This window comes from Lissotriton vulgaris, chromosome 12 (genome assembly GCF_964263255.1).
Source record: "Lissotriton vulgaris chromosome 12, aLisVul1.2, whole genome shotgun sequence".
NCBI lineage: Eukaryota > Metazoa > Chordata > Amphibia > Caudata > Salamandridae > Lissotriton > Lissotriton vulgaris.
The window spans coordinates 86274298-86295658 of record NC_141700.1 but is presented as its reverse complement, the minus strand read 5'-3'; the positions used below and the strand labels follow the sequence as shown (position 1 = coordinate 86295658).

Here is a 21361-nt window from a genome sequence, read left to right as displayed (position 1 = left end):
CAGCAGGTCCAGACGAGGATGTAGGTTGCAGAGGGCCGCGGCAGCGCCAGCAGGTCCCGACGAGGATGGAGGTTGCAGAGGGCCGCGGCAGCGCCAGCAGGTCCCGACGAGGATGTAGGTTGCAGAGGGCCGCGGCAGCGCCAGCAGGTCCCGACGAGGATGTAGGTTGCAGAAGGCCGCGGCAGCGCCAGCAGGCAGGACGATGGTTCACAAGGCAGGGCTGCGGCAGCGCCAGCAGTCCGTCAAGGATGAGTTCTTCTAGGTGTCTCTCAACTCCAGGATACAACTGCCTTCCTGCTCTGGAGCTGCCCCAGTTATAGGTCTGGCCTCCTTTGATGTCCGGACCCTCGCTCTTGGAGGTCGGGAGGTCCGGGATGAGGGAGTCCAGACACCCGGCAGGGGGGTGGAGCCAGCGCCCGGGGGGGCTGGGGGCGATCGGCACCTGGCGGGGGAGAGCCATCGACACTCCTCTCTCCCATTGACCTGCCAAGTGGTCTCTTCACCTCCTGGGTGGATGGTGGTGCCTCGATGTCGGGGCCTGGCCAGGCCCAGGGTTGGGGTCGAGCTGAGGCCACGCGGCCTCGTGGTGCAGTGTCCAAGATGGCGGCTGGGCCCGGGCAATGGTGCTGACGGGGGCCCGGGTCAGCCGATGCTGGGATGTTCGGGAGCAGGCGTCCCGTGGGGGACGGGTTGCGGGTTGCTTCTGTGGGTTGCCGGGGTCGTTCTTCTGGTGACACCGAGAGAGCCGGTGTCCGGGCCCTGTCATGCGGGGAGGGAGCGGGCCCTTCACGAGGCCTGTCCAACACAGAGTCTGCAGTGTCCCTTGGTGTTTAAGTGCCTGTAATGGCTGGATTTTCTGTTTAGATGGGATCAGCCCCCAGGGGCCCCTGTGACCCAGCCAAAACGTACTCACCTTCCCTTCTTAGATCGTATTTACACTGAGTAGATATAACGATGAATATACAGGTCGCACCTAAGAATGGGGAATGACAATATACATATATGGATTTTCTACAATATCTTATTCACATCAGTTGGCCTCGCGGTCGCCTCGACCCAGACCGTTCTACCCCAGGGCAGATCTGACACACAATCCGGCGTGTCTACACACGGGCCTGCAGAACCCAATGCTCCCTTTTCCAGCGTTCGCGATCCTGCGAAACATAAACGTCAGTATCCCCCCTGACGCTCTCACTTAGTCTTATACCACAATCCGGTGGCTTTACACGGCAGTATCCCTCCTGCCGTTCTCATTAACGCCGCATATCAACGACGACCACATTCCTATGAAACATTATTGGGATGATATCTCGACAGTCTACTTAGGATAAAACTACAATAATAACTTTGGATATGGGTCCAGATTGTATAGTGTACTCGTTGCTTTTGACATCAGAGGTTCACTCACTCCCTATTTGTGTGATCACCACTTACCTGATTGGGATTACTCGTCCATTCATGCGCCTAGCTTTCACCTAGGAGTTGCGTTTACCAAGATTGAACATAAGCACCAGGCACACGGTAATTCTATATGAATTAGGGCATTTATTAACCATAAACATAAATCACATTACTATGCAGCATTACATTTGCACAAGAAATAAAAGGGAAAGATTAGGGTGCACGCACTATAAAGATTGGTCGGACTTCACCTGGTTAACGGGAAATCGGGACTCGGCAGTCATCTAGGCTCCTGTCTCGTCTCTGGGTCCTGGCTCGCCTTGCAGTCACCCTCCGCCGTCACAGGTACACGTCTGCACTGATAGGCTCAAACTCGTCTGCTCTCCCTCAGGACCTCGGAACCTTGCTGTTAATTAGCTACCGTCTCTCTCTCTCTCTGCATTAGTGCGCTCCGCGCCACTTCTCGTTCAGTCTATTTTCAGAGAGTTTCGGTCTTAAATCTTTCTCCGACTTCAAAGATGGCGACTTGTCCACCATGAAAATGAATAATGGTAGAGATGCTAACGGCTAGATGCCGCCTACGGACTGACTGACTGAAAGACTAACACCTTCGCTAATATCAAAGCCCGTTCCTTCATGGAAATTCACGGCCAGTAACCTGCCGCCCACCAAATTCTTGTACCTCCCCGTACCAAGGACACTTTCCCAGCCGGCCGGCCTGAAGTTGTGTCTTCGGAGTGGAGAAAAATACATTCCTTCGATAAGGGTCAGCCTGAACCGGTTCTCTCCAAGCGAACAACAGCTTGAAACTAAAACATTACACTTCACCTAGAAAGCCTTCTCGAGCTACCAGGCAGAAAGCAAAATGGAGTCTGTCTCGCTTAAGGCCTACGGAGCCCATAATATACATAGCTCCATGAGAAACAGATCGGCATGTTAGCAAATGAGTAAATCATGACTAATACCCATATATCTAACCCCTAACTTAAATTCATAAGCCTTACTCTAAGGAAAATGGCACGAAAATGCCCTTATATCTATAAGACAGGATCCCTGTCTATCGGCCTAATCCCTATGCTATGAGGGTGATAGGCTGGAGTCACTCTCCATCATTCTCCTTCTCCAGAGGGCTGGCAGAAAGACAGCCATAACATTACACCCCTTGACTTCAGTCTATCATCCACAAACTAAATGGAACTAACGTCAGTAGACGAATAATATGAAACAAAACTAACTGATCTACGACTCTTTGTAACTCTAAAAAATTGTAGCAGGGAAGGGATACACTGAATGAAGCAGCAAATCACTATAAGGACACAGACAACAATAATAACCCCTCCCAAAATTTGTCGTAAAAAATGCATGTCAGGGAGCCAATTAAAAAGCCAGTCAAAGAAACCCTGATCTATGTGTTCCCTAATTTCTGCCGTCAAGTCGTGGAGTTTATTAATATGGGACTGGATATCTTTAGAATGGTCAGACAAATTAAAACAGCATAGACCTTCAAATTCAGAGCACTCATGCCCGTGTTTTAGCAACAAATAATCGATAGCGGCACGATTCTGCAAAATAGCTCTACGTTCACCTTGGGAGTCCAATAATAAATCTGATAAAACAGTAGACGTTTGGTTGATCGATTTGACCATCCAGCAGGCCATTTTGCCGATTGTTTTGGCATTATAAACGGCCAATGCCGGAACACCAATTATAGAAAAAGCTAAGCCAAGATATTCTGATCTAGAGAAAAGATGAACAGAGGAATCACAGTCTTCATGCAATGACATAGAGTCTCGAACAATACGGGAATGTGAAGGAGGATGTGAAGAAAACATTAGCAAACTTAATCTAATGATGGCACATGGGCCACCAGAAATATTCGCAGGAATATAGGGCCAAGATGAATTCCCGCATGAAAAGAGCCATCCAGCCGGTAACAACATTGAACGATAATGGCTAGTGGCAACAACTAAACTTTTGCAAGTCATATTGTTCTTCACTGAAAAACATGAATTAGGAAGTCTTTTCATACATAACAAACGCTGGTGAAATGAAAAAGTAGTAGCGGCTTGGAGTTTCAACCGCAAACATTCAGAGATGGCTTTAGGATTACAGGTCATCATGAAGCAAAGGTCACCAGGGGTAATATTAAAAGTAGTGATTCTGGAATTAAGTAGGACATCTTGGTCTGGAAGAAGAGTACATGAGGGACAATATTCATGGGCCAAGAAGTCGCCCAAAATGACATTAGGTCGGGCACTGGATATATTAAATACATGACGAAGGGTTTCAGTAGATGCGGGGACAGCGACCAAACAGGTCGATAATATGTCAGTAACGCTCTTCATGGGGGTAAGGCAAAAATGCGGAGAGTTCGTCACACGCTTCGCGAGTGTGATCCAGAAATTGGAGGACTTCTGCCACGCGGATCGCGTAGCTCTTGTTATCCCATCACTCGGCGTCGGTAGATCCTCTCCTCTCCCGGCGTAGCAGGCCAAAAGGAGTCTAGCGCCGACACATCCTGCAGCAGCAGTCCAGAGAATGATCTGAAAGAATACAAACACAGGCCTTAATCATTCTCGTAAATAACATTTGTCAGCTGGGACAGCTTCCCAGCCATCTTTCCCTGGCTTCATCACCAAAACGGTGTTGTCATGACCGGTCGCAATAATATCAGCCTGTTCAGGAGGATTTTTAGGCGATTGCACCCATATTTTAGCTCCAGGAAGATCAGATGATCCGAAGCCTTTTTGTCCACGCACAGTTAGCAACGTTGGGGCAGAGCCTTTTTTGATCTCACCACTGAAGACAGGCATAATCAATAACTGAGCAACACGGTCAGACTTTTTGATAAACAAATCCATCTCACTGCTATTAAGCAAGAGAACCTTAATCTCTCCCTGATAATCACTGTCGATCACTCCACCAAGGACTTGAACACCTTTCAGGGCCAGGCCAGATCTAGGGGCAATTAATCCAAAACTACCGGCAGGTATAGAGACACCAATGCCAGTCTCAACAATGATTCGATCCTTTCCTGGGAAGTGTACATCATTTAAAGCATGCAGGTCGAGGCCTGCGGAACCTGGGGTTGCTCTACATGGGGCCAAAGCACCGGGGGTAATTTCCCAATATGTGACCGTAGCAGCAACAGAATTAGGTTTTGCATCAACATGTGGAGGAAACAAACGCATCAAAGGAGATTCAGCATGCAACAAAGGACGATTATTAAGTATTAACAAAGCTTGAAGTAAGACATCTCTCCACTGGCTGTAACGGTCATCAGTCAACTTGCGCAACTGTTCTTTCAACAAACCATTCATTCTCTCAATCAGTCCTGAAGCTTGTGGATAATATGGAATGTGAAATACCCAGTCGATATTGTTTTCCATACAGAATTCCTGCACCAATCTTCCACGAAAATGGGATGCATTGTCTGATTGAATTTGGAATGGGACACCATAGTATAGAATGATCAGCTCCAGGGTTTTAATCGTATTCACTTGGGTAGCATTCTTGCAAGGGAAAGCGACCAAAAGGCCACTATAAGTATCAACTGCTGTACAAATGTATTGACAATTTCTGCTCATGGGGAGCGGACCAATATAATCAATCTGCCAAATTTGAGCGGGCAATTTACCTCGATGTAAGTGACCTCGAACAATTTGAGGCACCTCTTTCTTTCTAGAATGCTGGCAAATGGGACAATGTAGAATGGCATCTTTAATTAAAGAAAAGGGAATATGAATTCCTCTATCAGCAGCCCACCTGTTAGTGGCTTTCTCTCCAAAATGTCCTGCTTTCTGATGGGCCCATTTCGCCAATCCCGCCAAATCAGAATCTTGCATGTCAACCACTGCCTCAGAAATTTTAGACTGTTCATCTGCAATGTTATGGAAAAATTTGTCAAGGGAGTCGATTGGAGTATGAGCATCCACGTGAAAGATTGTTACAGTACTCTGCGGAAGCAGTTCCCAAATTTCTTGCCACAATTCTTTACCCCACAACTCCTTAGAATGCAATTCCCAATTGTGCGAGTGCCATGTAGGCAACCACACCGCTAGTCCATTTGCAGTGGACCAAGAATCAGTGAAAATATGACATGTACCTGGTAACTCTTGTTTCAAAACTTGGTAAATCGCATAGAGTTCAGCATATTGACTACTCTTACCGTCTCCAGTTGTGCTCAACAATTTCTTAGTAGTCGGGTTATAGGAGACAGCTTTCCAATGTCTCTTGTCACCAATGAACTTCGCAGAACCATCCGTAAACCACACATGTTTTCTATCCTCCACGGACAGATCATCAAATGATTTACCCCACTGCACGGGAGACTCCTGCACTACGGGAACCGAACGCTCACTCTCAGCTTCATTGGAGGGCGCCTGCGCCACTCGCTCATGTAGAACCGCAACACCTTTCGGACCCACACGTGCCCTGTCCTGAATGTACCATTTCCATTTAATCACACTAGCCTCCTGAGCATGTCCAATTCGATGGGACTTCGGTGAACTCAAAACCCACTGCATAATGGGAATCTCAGGCCTCAAAATCACAGCATGGCCTAAAGTCAATTGCTCGGTGTCCACCAGAGCCCAATAACAAGCAAGCAACTGTTTTTCAAAAGGAGAATAACGCTCACCAGCCTCTGGTAGCTTTTTGGTCCAAAAACCTAATGGCACTTTTTGTCTGCCCTGCTTTTGCCACAAACTCCAATTGGCATACAGACCTTCCACGGACACATTCAAATCAACATTACCCTCACTCACGGGCCACAAATCCAAAGCATACTGAATAGCTTCTTTAGCCAAATCAAAAGCAGTCTGTTGAGGTTCACCCCACTCAAACGCATTCTTTTTACGAGTGACTCGATACAGTGGAGCCAAAATTTGACTCAAATGTGGAATATGTTGGCGCCAAAATCCAAACAACCCAATAAAGGATTGCGCCTCTTTCCTATTTCTGGGAACAGCAAAATCAAGTATTTTACGTTTAACTTGTGGGATCACTTCTCTGTGACCTTCATGCCAATTAATTCCTAGAAATTTCACAGCTTGGGATGGAGTTTGTAATTTATCAGGATTAATTTCCCAGCCTTTTGCTCGCAAACAGTCAATGATCTGATCTAAATGAGACTGTACTTGGTCTTGCGTTTCACCTTGAATCAAAATGTCGTCAATATAATGACAAATCTGAACTTGTGGAATCGTAGGCACTTCAGACAAATGTTCCGCCACCAGCCGGTGACAGATTGTAGGGCTATGTACATAGCCTTGAGGAAGACTCCGGAACGTCATTTGACGTCCATTCCATGTAAAACTGAATTGTTCTTGGCATTCGGGGGCAATTGGAATCGAAAAGAATGCATTAGCAATATCGATAGAAGCATACCATGTACCAGGATGCTTTTGAATTCTCTCAATCAATGTAACAATGTCGGGCACTGCCACAGTCAATTTAGGTGTATGTTTGTTCAATTCTCGATAATCAACAGTCATGCGCCAAGAGTTGTCACTTTTGCGCACGGGCCAAACAGGATTATTCCAAGCGGATGTGACCGGAGTAATGACTCCCGCGTCAACCAAATCCTGAATCGTAGCTGTAATTTCTTCATGACCACCTGGGATGCGATATTGTTTCTGAGAAATCACTTTCGTTGCTAAAGGGATCTTAATAGGTGGCATGCGTAAACGGCCAACCCGTACGGGTCTGGTCGAAATGTACTGTCTAGTACCAAACTGATAGTAACCATCATCCAAATGCAAAGTCATACCTTTCAAGATGTCAATTCCAATAATGTATTCCAAAAGTGGCACAACCAACACAGAGTATTCTCTACGAGGAATCCTACCAATTTTAATCTCAAGTGCAGTTTGAACTGCGGGCGTTTCTTTACCACCCAGGCCGGTAATTGTGAAAGATTGTCCATGAAATTTTCTCGACTTACCATGAATTAAAGTGGCCTCCGCCCCAGTATCAACCAACGCTCGGGCCCTTTGGATATTACGATGTTTCCAAAAAATCTCAATATCTACATATGGTCTGTAATCTCTGTGGGCCCACCTGCGTACCGGAGCTTGACCTATTTCCTAGTCATTTTTCCTGCGTTCAGTCAACCAAGACAGATCAGGGTAGATGTTTTCAGTTTTCTTCGGTATCAGAATTTCTTGTTCATATCCGTCTCCAGTACGAAACGGATTAGTATCATGTTCAAAAAATTGTGAATTACGGTCAGAGAGTCTATTACGATCCTCCCTCCTTCGTATATCAGGGGAATAACTCCTTGCATCTCTATGTCTGCTAGAACCACGATCATCTCTTCCCCTTTCACGATCATCCTCTCTCCCCCTCCCATCACTACGACGGGGGGAACCACCACGTTCTTGGCGCCGGTCATCACGGCGATCAGAATTCACACGTCGTCTCTCATCACCACTGTCATCCGAACCACGATCATAATCATTCTTTCGCACACGACGGGCACCTTCCTTCCGATCCAAACCACGCTTACGGAACATATCCCATAGGATATTATTGGGTTCACCATCGATCTCTTCCCTTTTCACACCATCAGCAACGAGAGCAAGAAACATGTCACGTCTAGAGAACTTATAGTCCCCACCAGTACGACCCTCAGGTCGGGATTGTCTTTCAGGTTTAAACCATTCACCCAACTCACCAAGCTGACGAACAGACTCAAGCACAGCAGACAAAGGATTGCCAGTTTGATTAATCAATAAAGTCATCATGACCTGCTTGTAAGCAACAGGAGAAGAACGGATAATGCGATTACGCACAGAAGATGTTAAAAGACCATCCAATAATCTGTCAGCAGTACTAAGGAAGATACAGGTTTTCATGACTTCTTCCTTCAAACGTTGCGACGCATCGCGCAGAGTATACCACGGCTTTTCATCAGAGGGCCAATCAGACTCAGTTGGATATTTATGATTACAGCCATCAGACGCAAGCTGGAGCAAAGAAGTTTGAACATTACCATTAAAATTCCGAAAATGGTCCTGAATAGTAGAATCAGAACTCAAAGAGCAAAATCGTAAGCAATCAACGGCATCGAGCATAATACCGGAAGCGCCAAGCTCATAAAGGCGCACCATCCAGGTAAGCAAGGTCTCACCAGGTCGTTGTTTAAATCGTTGCAGGATGTCACTGATCTCCTGCTGAGTAAAATCTTCAATACAGTCAAGAGCGATACCACCCGGATTACCAGGGGCTTGTTGTAATTTCCGTCGAAAAATCGGGTGAGCAGAAACTGCGGGAAGAGCTTCCGAGGAAGCCCGCATCTTAGATTTAACATCACAATCAGGGCAAGCTACGTCATCCACACGGGAAGAACGAGCACGGTCACAATCAGGAGCTGAATCAATGCACGAAGCAGATTTACAATCACGTCCGGAGCGAGAAGACTCGCGCTTGTCACCCTCCTCTGCCGAGGAGTCAGAAGTATGAGAATCCCAGATATTACCGTCCCACTCATCGGGGTTCCAATCCATTCCAGCTTTTGCTACAACCATACGCACTTTGCGTGAAGACACACGTCCACGACGATGTTTATACTTATATCGTGCAATACGGACCGCAGCCCTTTCGGCAATGGTCTGATATGTTTCAAGTTTATCGGCAAGCAATTTATTTTGACAACGCAACAAAGTGTGCGCATTTTGCAACTCGACACACTGTCCTTCCGAATCTTTAAACTGTTTCTGTAGTTGCACAACCCTCTCATGCATTATTCTGTATGCATTAAGAACAATCCACCCTCTGCGTCCTAAAATAGGAAGCTCATCACCCTTCACTACTGGCGCTTTCTGTAGGCACGAAATCACATCAGCAGGCTCCGCCTGCTCCAAGAATGAAGACCAATTTTCGCTCAAACCAGTAGAATCAGCCCACTCACGGGCCAAAGCCTCGTAAGGCGTAGACTCCCAGCCGGGAATCTGAATCGGTAATTTGAAAACCGACGATGATTTTTTCACAAACATAATGATACACAAAAAATATATACACAATTATAAACAAAATTTTATACGTACAAGCCGAGCGCAAACCAACGAGATAAAAACAACACAATGCACACAGGCTTCGTAAACAGTTCGTGACGCCAGATGTAATGGCTGGATTTTCTGTTTAGATGGGATCAGCCCCCAGGGGCCCCTGTGACCCAGCCAAAACGTACTCACCTTCCCTTCTTAGATCGTATTTACACTGAGTAGATATAACGATGAATATACAGGTCGCACCTAAGAATGGGGAATGACAATATACATATATGGATTTTCTACAATATCTTATTCACATCAGTTGGCCTCGCGGTCGCCTCGACCCAGACCGTTCTACCCCAGGGCAGATCTGACACACAATCCGGCGTGTCTACACACGGGCCTGCAGAACCCAATGCTCCCTTTTCCAGCGTTCGCGATCCTGCGAAACATAAACGTCAGTATCCCCCCTGACGCTCTCACTTAGTCTTATACCACAATCCGGTGGCTTTACACGGCAGTATCCCTCCTGCCGTTCTCATTAACGCCGCATATCAACGACGACCACATTCCTATGAAACATTATTGGGATGATATCTCGACAGTCTACTTAGGATAAAACTACAATAATAACTTTGGATATGGGTCCAGATTGTATAGTGTACTCGTTGCTTTTGACATCAGAGGTTCACTCACTCCCTATTTGTGTGATCACCACTTACCTGATTGGGATTACTCGTCCATTCATGCGCCTAGCTTTCACCTAGGAGTTGCGTTTACCAAGATTGAACATAAGCACCAGGCACACGGTAATTCTATATGAATTAGGGCATTTATTAACCATAAACATAAATCACATTACTATGCAGCATTACATTTGCACAAGAAATAAAAGGGAAAGATTAGGGTGCACGCACTATAAAGATTGGTCGGACTTCACCTGGTTAACGGGAAATCGGGACTCGGCAGTCATCTAGGCTCCTGTCTCGTCTCTGGGTCCTGGCTCGCCTTGCAGTCACCCTCCGCCGTCACAGGTACACGTCTGCACTGATAGGCTCAAACTCGTCTGCTCTCCCTCAGGACCTCGGAACCTTGCTGTTAATTAGCTACCGTCTCTCTCTCTCTCTGCATTAGTGCGCTCCGCGCCACTTCTCGTTCAGTCTATTTTCAGAGAGTTTCGGTCTTAAATCTTTCTCCGACTTCAAAGATGGCGACTTGTCCACCATGAAAATGAATAATGGTAGAGATGCTAACGGCTAGATGCCGCCTACGGACTGACTGACTGAAAGACTAACACCTTCGCTAATATCAAAGCCCGTTCCTTCATGGAAATTCACGGCCAGTAACCTGCCGCCCACCAAATTCTTGTACCTCCCCGTACCAAGGACACTTTCCCAGCCGGCCGGCCTGAAGTTGTGTCTTCGGAGTGGAGAAAAATACATTCCTTCGATAAGGGTCAGCCTGAACCGGTTCTCTCCAAGCGAACAACAGCTTGAAACTAAAACATTACACTTCACCTAGAAAGCCTTCTCGAGCTACCAGGCAGAAAGCAAAATGGAGTCTGTCTCGCTTAAGGCCTACGGAGCCCATAATATACATAGCTCCATGAGAAACAGATCGGCATGTTAGCAAATGAGTAAATCATGACTAATACCCATATATCTAACCCCTAACTTAAATTCATAAGCCTTACTCTAAGGAAAATGGCACGAAAATGCCCTTATATCTATAAGACAGGATCCCTGTCTATCGGCCTAATCCCTATGCTATGAGGGTGATAGGCTGGAGTCACTCTCCATCATTCTCCTTCTCCAGAGGGCTGGCAGAAAGACAGCCATAACAGTGCCAAATGTCCCCCTCACAACTTCTTCCTTCGAAGAGCTTTAATCAGGACCACTGCCCTCTTTATCATCTGTTTTCTGAAAGGCAGGAGCCATGTCATTCGAGGGAAACCGAATCATCTTGAACGTGAATTCCATGAATTTGAGGTTTGATCGGGGCTCTCTTTAACTTTATTCGCACTTGATGACCTATCGTAGACGATACCAATACGTACTCTGGGGTTTGGGTCATTGTTTATAAGAGGTTGTTGGCCTCTTGTTCGATGTTTTTCCATCCTCTTCTGGTGTTTGTTCATCCCCTGGACCAAAGCTTCTTTGCAATCCATTTGATTGGAAGGCTTGTGTCCTTCTACTGCTCACACTCAGGGAACTGATTTCTTTTTTTGGCTTTCCGCACTCCATGGGAGAGCATGTGTTTTTTCACTCGCTCCCCTGTGTGCTAATTTACCCCCAACATCCACTCACCTCCATGTTGCCACCATCAAGCTTGTGTATTGCTTCCCTAATGCCCCCTGCCTTCTTGTATTTTTTTAGATTCTTTAAAAAAAACAAATCAGCACTTTTTTCATTTAAATCCCACCCTAACCTCTTTGGTTGCTCCCACAAACCTTGTTATTCATGTCCTCGTTTACTTCCCCCACACGTCCCACCATAGTTCCTCTGCCTCACACTGCCACACCTTTTCTTCATCCATGTAAAAAAAATATATATATTGGAGGTCCTGGCAGCTGCACTATGCTGTCAGACTGCTCCTATTGATGCATCTTTCATTTTTTTATTCACTGCTCAAAGACTGGTATCCGCCTAGTTGGCCAGCCCAGAAAGGTAAACAAAAAAAATGTCAGCCATGTCTTGTCAGATGAGTGAGCATGCATATATTGATATTTATATTATGTTATCAGGCTGGGACACAAGGCAACAGCTTTGGCAAAGAATAGGTCGGCAGTGCAAGCCAAAAGATGTGACCGGTTGGCTTTGCCACTGCTTATGAAATCCTGGGATGTTAGATGGAAGGATACTTGTAAGTCTGGAGACGTTTATTCCAGTGATGTGGGTTTACAGAGAGAAGGCCTAGCTTCAGACTGCTGCACATGGAGGCTAAGACAAGCCACGTTTTTGAAAGCTAAATCTTCCGGGCCAGGCAAGGAATTAAACTCTGACGGAAGGGCTCCTTTAAGTTGGCAGCAAAGCTGAGTAGAAGTGCATACTTCATCAAACTCCAATTATTGCTACACGGATCAAGTGTTCTGTCAACTTCCTTCTTGCAAGATACCAGAAAGTCCCAAAGCTTTCCCTTAGTCCCTCAATATTTAAGAGCTGGATTGCGAAATATATGGCCTTCTGCCTCTGATACTTGGGCGAATCGGATTGGTTGATATGTGTCACGTGCATCTCACGTGGGGGCTATAAAGCACGTGCGGGTCGCGCGCGGCTGCTGTCCAGGCAACTTCCTGACATAAAGTGGGCTTTCGAAGACCTTTGCTTCGCATCTGACATGTAAGTCATTTCGTGTGTGAGTGACCAGGAAGGGCTCGTTCTTGACCTTTTATTGGGGGGGGGGGGGGGGGAGGGTTAGGCTCTGCTGCTGACTTTAGAGCCAGGGAACCGGGTTCGAGTCTCGGCGTCGGCTCAGCATCCTGTGATTCTGGGGCAAATTTAGACGCCCCTTGCACCACTTTTGCGTCCCTTTTAACATGGGAAAAGTGACGCAAAAGTGGCGCAAAATCTGCCCCCCTGTGCTTAAAAAACTAAAATCTATCTGACCTTGTGTAATGTGATCTGGCGCTCGTGTAAAGCGCTCCAATTGACCTTCGGAGTTCGCGCTTTGTAAATCTGCAACAACAAAAAAATGCGAGGGACAGACGAGCTCCAGCCGTGATTCAAAGGAGTTGGCACTTTTCTTTTTTTTTCTTCAGTTCTCAGAAGTCAGAATTTAGTTTCGAAAGTTTCCGTTGTGACTGAGTGTCACCCACCCTTGCCCTGGGTCTATTGCCCGAGGTATTTTTTTTTAAGAAAGTCACATCTTTCGGTGTTGGATGATTTAGAGACCGGATGAATAAACTAGGAGGGCAGAGCAAAGAAATATCACTGGGAAAATGTTTTGAAGGGGAGTTTAATATGAGCATTGTGGTCCATACTGAACGAATATGGTGATTCAGCTGATAAAATGGGGAATCGGTGAGGTCAGGCAGCTTTGGCTGGAAATGGAAAAAAAAACTTTTAGACACCACGAATTGGAGGTGAGGGGTCAACAGAAAGGGGGCGGAGTCACAATGGCCAGAGCCACGAGGAGCAGAGTCTGACACTCAAATTACACATATCTTTCTTCTTGATTGCTTACAAACAGACTGCTTTTTAAAATATCTTCCGGGTTAAGGCGCCTGCTGCAGGGATCTTTGTGTCCCAGAAATTTCCGGGGTGCACTAACAGTAAGATAACTTGGGTTGTTAATGCACTTGATGGAGAAATCTACTTTTGTCTGGTTACAGGTTTGGCTCATCATGAAACAGAGGGTTAACGTGCCTCACAGAAAGCAGAACGTCTAACATGCAGCACACAGATTTGTATTTAACCCAGACATCTCAGTGGGTCACGACTTTTATCACAGCGAGCCCCATGTCACCTTCATGTCACCAGTAAAAATATTAGCATTACAGCTCTGTGGAGTCTGTGCACTATGAACCGGAACAAGGCTTAATGCAGGTTGCAAGGCATACATATAGAACCCTACACTTTTTTGCTCAAAGTCTCGTTATTCTAAAGTCGATAAAGAGGATTACTTTCGATAGTAATCAAGTCGTATTATTAAGTTCTACATAAACCGTTATTAGTGTAATTGTTCAAATAGAAATATCTGACCTTACAGTGAATGCATATCTTTTACACATCCCAACAAAAAAAATGAATGTGTCCTCATGTAATACAACTGGTGCTATGTAAAGCGCTCTGATACCCGATTCGGGTCCAGTTCACTCTATTTAAAACTCTGTAAAATACAAAATAAATAAAAATATCAAGCTTGGAACATTGATCCAGGCTGTGCAACACAGCAGGTGGAGAAATGCTAAGTGCGCATGTCTATTCGGCCGGCCCAAGACGGCTGGCCAAACCGCCATGCACACTTGGAGAGTGACCACCACTCCTCTCCCTGCTCTGGCCACTCCCGCCCCTCCCCACGCCTAAAATGAAAACAAACTGAGCCAGTACAGAAAAAGAAAATGATAATAACATTGTGTTATCTTCATTTTATTTTTCCTTTTTTGCACTGCTCAGAGAGTAGTGGGGCAGCGCTCCTTCGCCTTAGCGGAGGAGCCACCACTGGACAAAGGGAGGAAGCAGGGATCCAGAGGAACCTTCAGGAGTTAGATTAAGAGCCATGAGTTTGAGCTGCTCCATTTACATATTTATTTTCCAAAATAAACATTGCAGAGACATAGATACAAGGAACAAGAGAGAGCAGTGACTGAGAGGGAAGTGGCAGACATAAAAAGAAGGAGAAAGAGAGGACCCGAAAGATCATCACCGATCATAAAGGAAGAAGAGCAAGAAAGGATGAAGCGAAAGAGAGACAGAATAAGAGGGAAATGGACGAATAAAGAGCAAAAGAGAGAGGGGGAGAGAGAAAGAGATGAGACGGCTGAAGGAACACAAATTACAGGAGGAGAGAAGAGGTAAAGAGAGACAGAGAGAGAGACAGGCCGAAAAACAAGATAAAAGAAGGGAATAAGTGAGAGCTTAAGTGTGAGGGAGAGAAAGAGGAAAAAAGCTTGATACAGGGATAGGAAAACAGAAAGAGACGGAGAGAGAATAAGAAAGATATGACATGAAAGAAACAAAAGAACAGAGAAGGCGAAAATGAGTGTTTAGATTTCTAGTGCTTTCCTTTTTTTTTTTTTGGTGCAAGACGTTTATTAAGTACTGTCAAGTGCACACAGCGTCACGCCTACCTACAACCCGGAGGCCGGCCGCTATTTGTACAGATACTCAGGATGATATGATGCATAAGAAATACTTCACATATATCTCTTCGTAGATGTTATCCGAACATAATGGCAGTATGCATATTCCATGTGAACAATCAATTCGTCTCACTTTTTTACATTTTTTATTAAACTTCAGCATGTGCGGGATCTAATCTATAAGTGGGAAGAATTCATGCGCCAGTACAGAGGTGGGCTTACATCAAGGTATGGTATACTACACACAGCACATCTCGACAAATAGCATAGTAGAGCTGGAATAGGCCATTGTCACCTGTAAAGGGAACGGTTCTATCTACCATAAACATAGCATATAACAGTTAATTATACAGCGTCACTCGAGATTGAACTCTCTACATTGGTGGCAAGAGCAGCCCACAAAGTAAGGAAGGGGGGACAGTGATGTTAGCAACTAAGAGTACATCCGCATACCACATCCTCCCCTTTGTCAGTGCCCATGTGGGCTTCAACAGTGTCCCATCAGCGCAATTCCCAAATCATCAATCTCAGGCCTCCTCCGCAGACATCTCTAGCAAATAGCAGATTAGCGGAGCCCATATGCCAGTAGGTCTAGAGGTGACAGGTAACAGTTCAGAGTAGGTATGCAATTGTTCTTGACAGTACACCATGTCTTGTACCCAATCCTTGAATTTGGGGGCCCTTCCCCTGCCCCACCTGCATGCCACTCTACGCTTGGCCAATAGCATAGCAAGTGCCACATACTTGCGGTGGGCTGCCTGAAGCGGTTCCACATAACCCAGTAGTGCCAAGATCGGGGACGGGTCTACCAACGTGTGAATCATTTTGGATATGGCCTGAAAAACTTGATCCCAATAGTGGTGTACCTGATCCCATCCCCACGCAAGATGCAAGAAATCAGCCCCCGGGGCCCCACATCTATCACAACTGTCAGTGGCCCTTAACTGGAATCTGTGCAGTCGTGCCAGTGTGTGATATAATCTGTGTATGAATTTGTAGTGAATAATCCTGTATCTACTGCTGGATGATATGCGCTCCGTCTGCTGCAGACAGAAATCCCACTGTCTATCAGTGAGCAGTATGGCTAACTCCTGATTACACTTTTCTCTGGCCAGCAAGGCTTCATAGTCCAAATTAGCACGGATCGATTTGTATAGCGTGGATACCAGTTTGTTGGGATTATCATGCAAAAGAATGTTCTGTAGTGGGACAAGTATAGGGGGTTCATGTGGGAAGTCAGGTGTAACTGCCTGCAAACCGTGCCGGAGTCTGACATAGTAAAACACATCTAGCGGTGTCGGCTGTATCCCTTCATAGAGCTGTTCTCTGGAACGAAACTTGCCATTATGGTACAGATCCCCCCATGTTTGAACATGTATCCTCTTCAATAGTTTCTGGAAGCCTGCTTCTTGTAAAAGCGGTAACTGTGGGTGATAAGCCAAAGGCAACAATGGGGCGTATAGGAGCTGCAGGTCTAGTCTTGAGCCTATGTATCGCCACGCAGTTACGGTGCTCAATACTGTGTTGGGGGTCTTATCTCTACCTTCTATCGGGGAGTAGAAGGCACCTTCGATTGGAATTGGGTGGGCAAGCCAGTGTTCAGCTGCCAATTGAGGCATATATCTAGGTTGTCGTATCCAGAAGTAAGCAAAGTGGGCCTGGGCTGCGCGGTAATAAAGTTCGAAATCCGGAATTCTAAAGCCGCCCTGTGAGTAAGGTCTGATAAGGACCTCCCATTTGAGTCTCGGTGTTTTTCCGCCCCAGACTAATTTAATTAATTCGGTGCGTAGCAGCTGAAAAAAAAGGCACCGGGGTGGTATGGTATGTTCAGAAAGAGATACAGGAGTTGGGGGAGTATCACCATCTTAATTAGGGAAGCCCTTCCAGCCATGGACAAGGGGAGGGCAATCCACCTGGAGATATTATCACTGATTTTATCCATCACCGTGCCGTAATTAGCCCGAATCAACGCCTCCCTATCTTTTTCAACGTGTATTGCCAGGTATTTAAAATCTCCCTCACACCAGGCAAGCGGATAGTCCAATGCAAACCGGTGTGTCGAGGCGGTAAGTGGGAAAATACACGACTTCGTCCAGTTAATCTGGACGCCGGAGAGGACTCCAAACCGTATGAACTCCCTAAGGATGGGATTCAGGTTTTCAGAAGGGTGACGAACATATAGCGTAATGTCATCGGCATACATTGAGATTAGTATCTGCCTTTGAAAACAGCGCAACGCACTGTCCCGATGATGTTGACGCAGTTTAGCTGCAAGGGGTTCTGTGGCGATGCAAACAGGAGCGGGGAGAGGGGGCAGCCCTGTCTGGTCCCCCTGGAGACCGGGAATGTCGAGGACAATTTGCCATTAATGAGGACCTTGGCCACCGGGCTCGTATATAACAATCTAATCCAGGATATGAAGATAAGTGGAAAGCCCATACGCTCGAGTACCCGGAAGACATAATCCCACCCTAATGAATCAAACGCCTTAGTGGCGTCTAAAAAAATGGCCGCCATTGGCAGGTCCTCATGAACTGAATCACAGACTGAAAAAAAGGTGCGGAGGTTATGCGACGTTGCCCTGCCCGGAACAAATCCAGCCTGATCCGGGAGTATTAAGTCAGGCAATAGAAGGCTAAGGCGTGCAGCAATCAATTTGGCGAGAATCTTCACGTCGCAGTTTAGTAGGGACAGGGGCCTATACGAATCGCATTTATTAGCAGGCTTCCCCGGCTTGAGGAGGGACGTGATGAGAGCAATTCTCATGGAGGCAGGGAGGTGACCAACCTCCAAAGCATCTTCATACATTTCGCGCAGCACCGGTGCCATGAAATCTATAAAGGTCTTATAAAATTCAATCGGAATTCCGTCTAACCCGGTAGCCTTACCAGACTTCATGTGCATGATAGCCTCCCTCACTTCATCTAGTTCGAACGGGGCACTCAGAAAGGCTCTCTGTGAATCGCTCAGCCATCCCAATGATACATCTGCCAGGTAGTCATCTAGTGTTAGTTCCCCTATTCTAGTCGAGGAATACAATGTACTATAGTGTCCTACAAATTCATTTAATATGTGAGTGGTGTCCCTGAGCAGTAACCCTTCTGCCGTCTCCAATTCGAGTATTTACAACAAGGGGTGGTGAGGGACAGAGTCTCTGAATTAAGCAGAAAACTCTCACCCAGTCAAGAGATCAGGGCTAGATCCAACACCGTTTTTTAGCTCACTGCACCATCCCAGTTTCAGAACCTGGCTGTATGCAAATTAGTCTGTTCCTGTCCCAGTGCATGATGGGAACAGGGCAAACCAAACTACAAAAGCCAATTCTTACACTGGGAAGGAAACAAGCTCCCGGGGACCAGTTTCTGGCATTACAGCCGTCTTCGGCCCGGTTTGCTTGAATCCTGATGGTGCAATGAGCAAGGGACTCACATCTGAGTATACCCTTCCACGCTTAGGGTGGACAAAAATATTTACAACAAGGGGTGGTGAGGGACAGAGTCTCTGAATTAAGCAGAAAACTCTCACCCAGTCAAGAGATCAGGGCTAGATCCAACACCGTTTTTTAGCTCACTGCACCATCCCAGTTTCAGAACCTGGCTGTATGCAAATTAGTCTGTTCCTGTCCCAGTGCATGATGGGAACAGGGCAAACCAAACTACAAAAGCCAATTCTTACACTGGGAAGGAAACAAGCTCCCGGGGACCAGTTTCTGGCATTACAGCCGTCTTCGGCCCGGTTTGCTTGAATCCTGATGGTGCAATGAGCAAGGGACTCACATCTGAGTATACCCTTCCACGCTTAGGGTGGACAAAAATATTTACAACAAGGGGTGGTGAGGGACAGAGTCTCTGAATTAAGCAGAAAACTCTCACCCAGTCAAGAGATCAGGGCTAGATCCAACACCGTTTTTTAGCTCACTGCACCATCCCAGTTTCAGAACCTGGCTGTATGCAAATTAGTCTGTTCCTGTCCCAGTGCATGATGGGAACAGGGCAAACCAAACTACAAAAGCCAATTCTTACACTGGGAAGGAAACAAGCTCCCGGGGACCAGTTTCTGGCATTACAGCCGTCTTCGGCCCGGTTTGCTTGAATCCTGATGGTGCAATGAGCAAGGGACTCACATCTGAGTATACCCTTCCACGCTTAGGGTGGACAAAAATATTTACAACAAGGGGTGGTGAGGGACAGAGTCTCTGAATTAAGCAGAAAACTCTCACCCAGTCAAGAGATCAGGGCTAGATCCAACACCGTTTTTTAGCTCACTGCACCATCCCAGTTTCAGAACCTGGCTGTATGCAAATTAGTCTGTTCCTGTCCCAGTGCATGATGGGAACAGGGCAAACCAAACTACAAAAGCCAATTCTTACACTGGGAAGGAAACAAGCTCCCGGGGACCAGTTTCTGGCATTACAGCCGTCTTCGGCCCGGTTTGCTTGAATCCTGATGGTGCAATGAGCAAGGGACTCACATCTGAGTATACCCTTCCACGCTTAGGGTGGACAAAAATATTTACAACAAGGGGTGGTGAGGGACAGAGTCTCTGAATTAAGCAGAAAACTCTCACCCAGTCAAGAGATCAGGGCTAGATCCAACACCGTTTTTTAGCTCACTGCACCATCCCAGTTTCAGAACCTGGCTGTATGCAAATTAGTCTGTTCCTGTCCCAGTGCATGATGGGAACAGGGCAAACCAAACTACAAAAGCTAATTCTTACACTGGGAAGGAAACAAGCTCCCGGGGACCAGTTTCTGGCATTACAGCCGTCTTCGGCCCGGTTTGCTTGAATCCTGATGGTGCAATGAGCAAGGGACTCACATCTGAGTATACCCTTCCACGCTTAGGGTGGACAAAAATATTTACAACAAGGGGTGGTAGTTTAGTCTGCCCTGTTCCCATGATGCACTGGGCCAGGGACAGACTGATTTGCATATAGCCAGGTTCTGAGCTGGGATGGGGCAGTGAGATAAATAACGGTGATGGATCAAGCCCTGATCTTTGGACTGGGTAAGAGTGGTCTGCTTAATTCAGGCACTCTGTTCATTACCACCCCCTTTTCTGAATCGTTTTTGGCCACTATAGGTGTGGCAGGGTATACTCAGACATGAGTCCCTTTCTCACTGCTCCATCAGGATTCAAGCAAGCCGGGCCGAAGACGGCTGAAATGCCAGAAACCGGTCCCCGGTAGCTTGTCTCCTTTCTGGTGAAGAATTGGCTTGGTAGTTTAGTCTGCCCTGTTCCCATGATGCACTGGGCCAGGGACAGACTGATTTGCATATAGCCAGGTTCTGAGCTGGAATGGGGCAGTGAGATAAATAACGGTGATGGATCAAGCCCTGATCTTTGGACTGGGTAAGAGTGGTCTGCTTAATTCAGGCACTCTGTTCATTACCACCCCCTTTTCTGAATCGTTTTTGGCCACTATAGGTGTGGCAGGGTATACTCAGACATGAGTCCCTTTCTCACTGCTCCATCAGGATTCAAGCAAGCCGGGCCGAAGACGGCCGAAATGCCAGAAACCGGTCCCCGGTAGCTTGTCTCCTTTCTGGTGAAGAATTGGCTTGGTAGTTTAGTCTGCCCTGTTCCCATGATGCACTGGGCCAGGGACAGACTGATTTGCATATAGCCAGGTTCTGAGCTGGGATGGGGCAGTGAGATAAATAACGGTGATGGATCAAGCCCTGATCTTTGGACTGGGTAAGAGTGGTCTGCTTAATTCAGACACTCTGTTCATTACCACCCCCTTTTCTGAATCGTTTTTGGCCACTATAGGTGTGGCAGGGTATACTCAGACATGAGTCCCTTTCTCACTGCTCCATCAGGATTCAAGCAAGCCGGGCCGAAGACGGCTGAAATGCCAGAAACCGGTCCCCGGTAGCTTGTCTCCTTTCTGGTGAAGAATTGGCTTGGTAGTTTAGTCTGCCCTGTTCCCATGATGCACTGGGCCAGGGACAGACTGATTTGCATATAGCCAGGTTCTGAGCTGGGATGGGGCAGTGAGATAAATAACGGTGATGGATCAAGCCCTGATCTTTGGACTGGGTAAGAGTGGTCTGCTTAATTCAGACACTCTGTTCATTACCACCCCCTTTTCTGAATCGTTTTTGGCCACTATAGGTGTGGCAGGGTATACTCAGACATGAGTCCCTTTCTCACTGCTCCATCAG

At 46.6% G+C, this 21361-nt stretch overlaps 1 protein-coding gene across 2 annotated transcripts in view; it reads left to right on the top strand.

Moving 5' to 3' along the window:
• Positions 1-12644: 12644 nt before the first annotated feature.
• LOC147673413 (mucosal pentraxin-like) overlaps positions 12645-21361 on the top strand; it is a 97769-nt gene continuing 89052 nt past the window's right edge. For both annotated transcript variants that reach the window (XM_086947275.1, XM_086947276.1), the window contains exon 1: positions 12645-12733. The gene's annotated coding sequence lies outside the window, so the exon portion shown is untranslated. The remainder of the gene's footprint in view (positions 12734-21361) is intronic.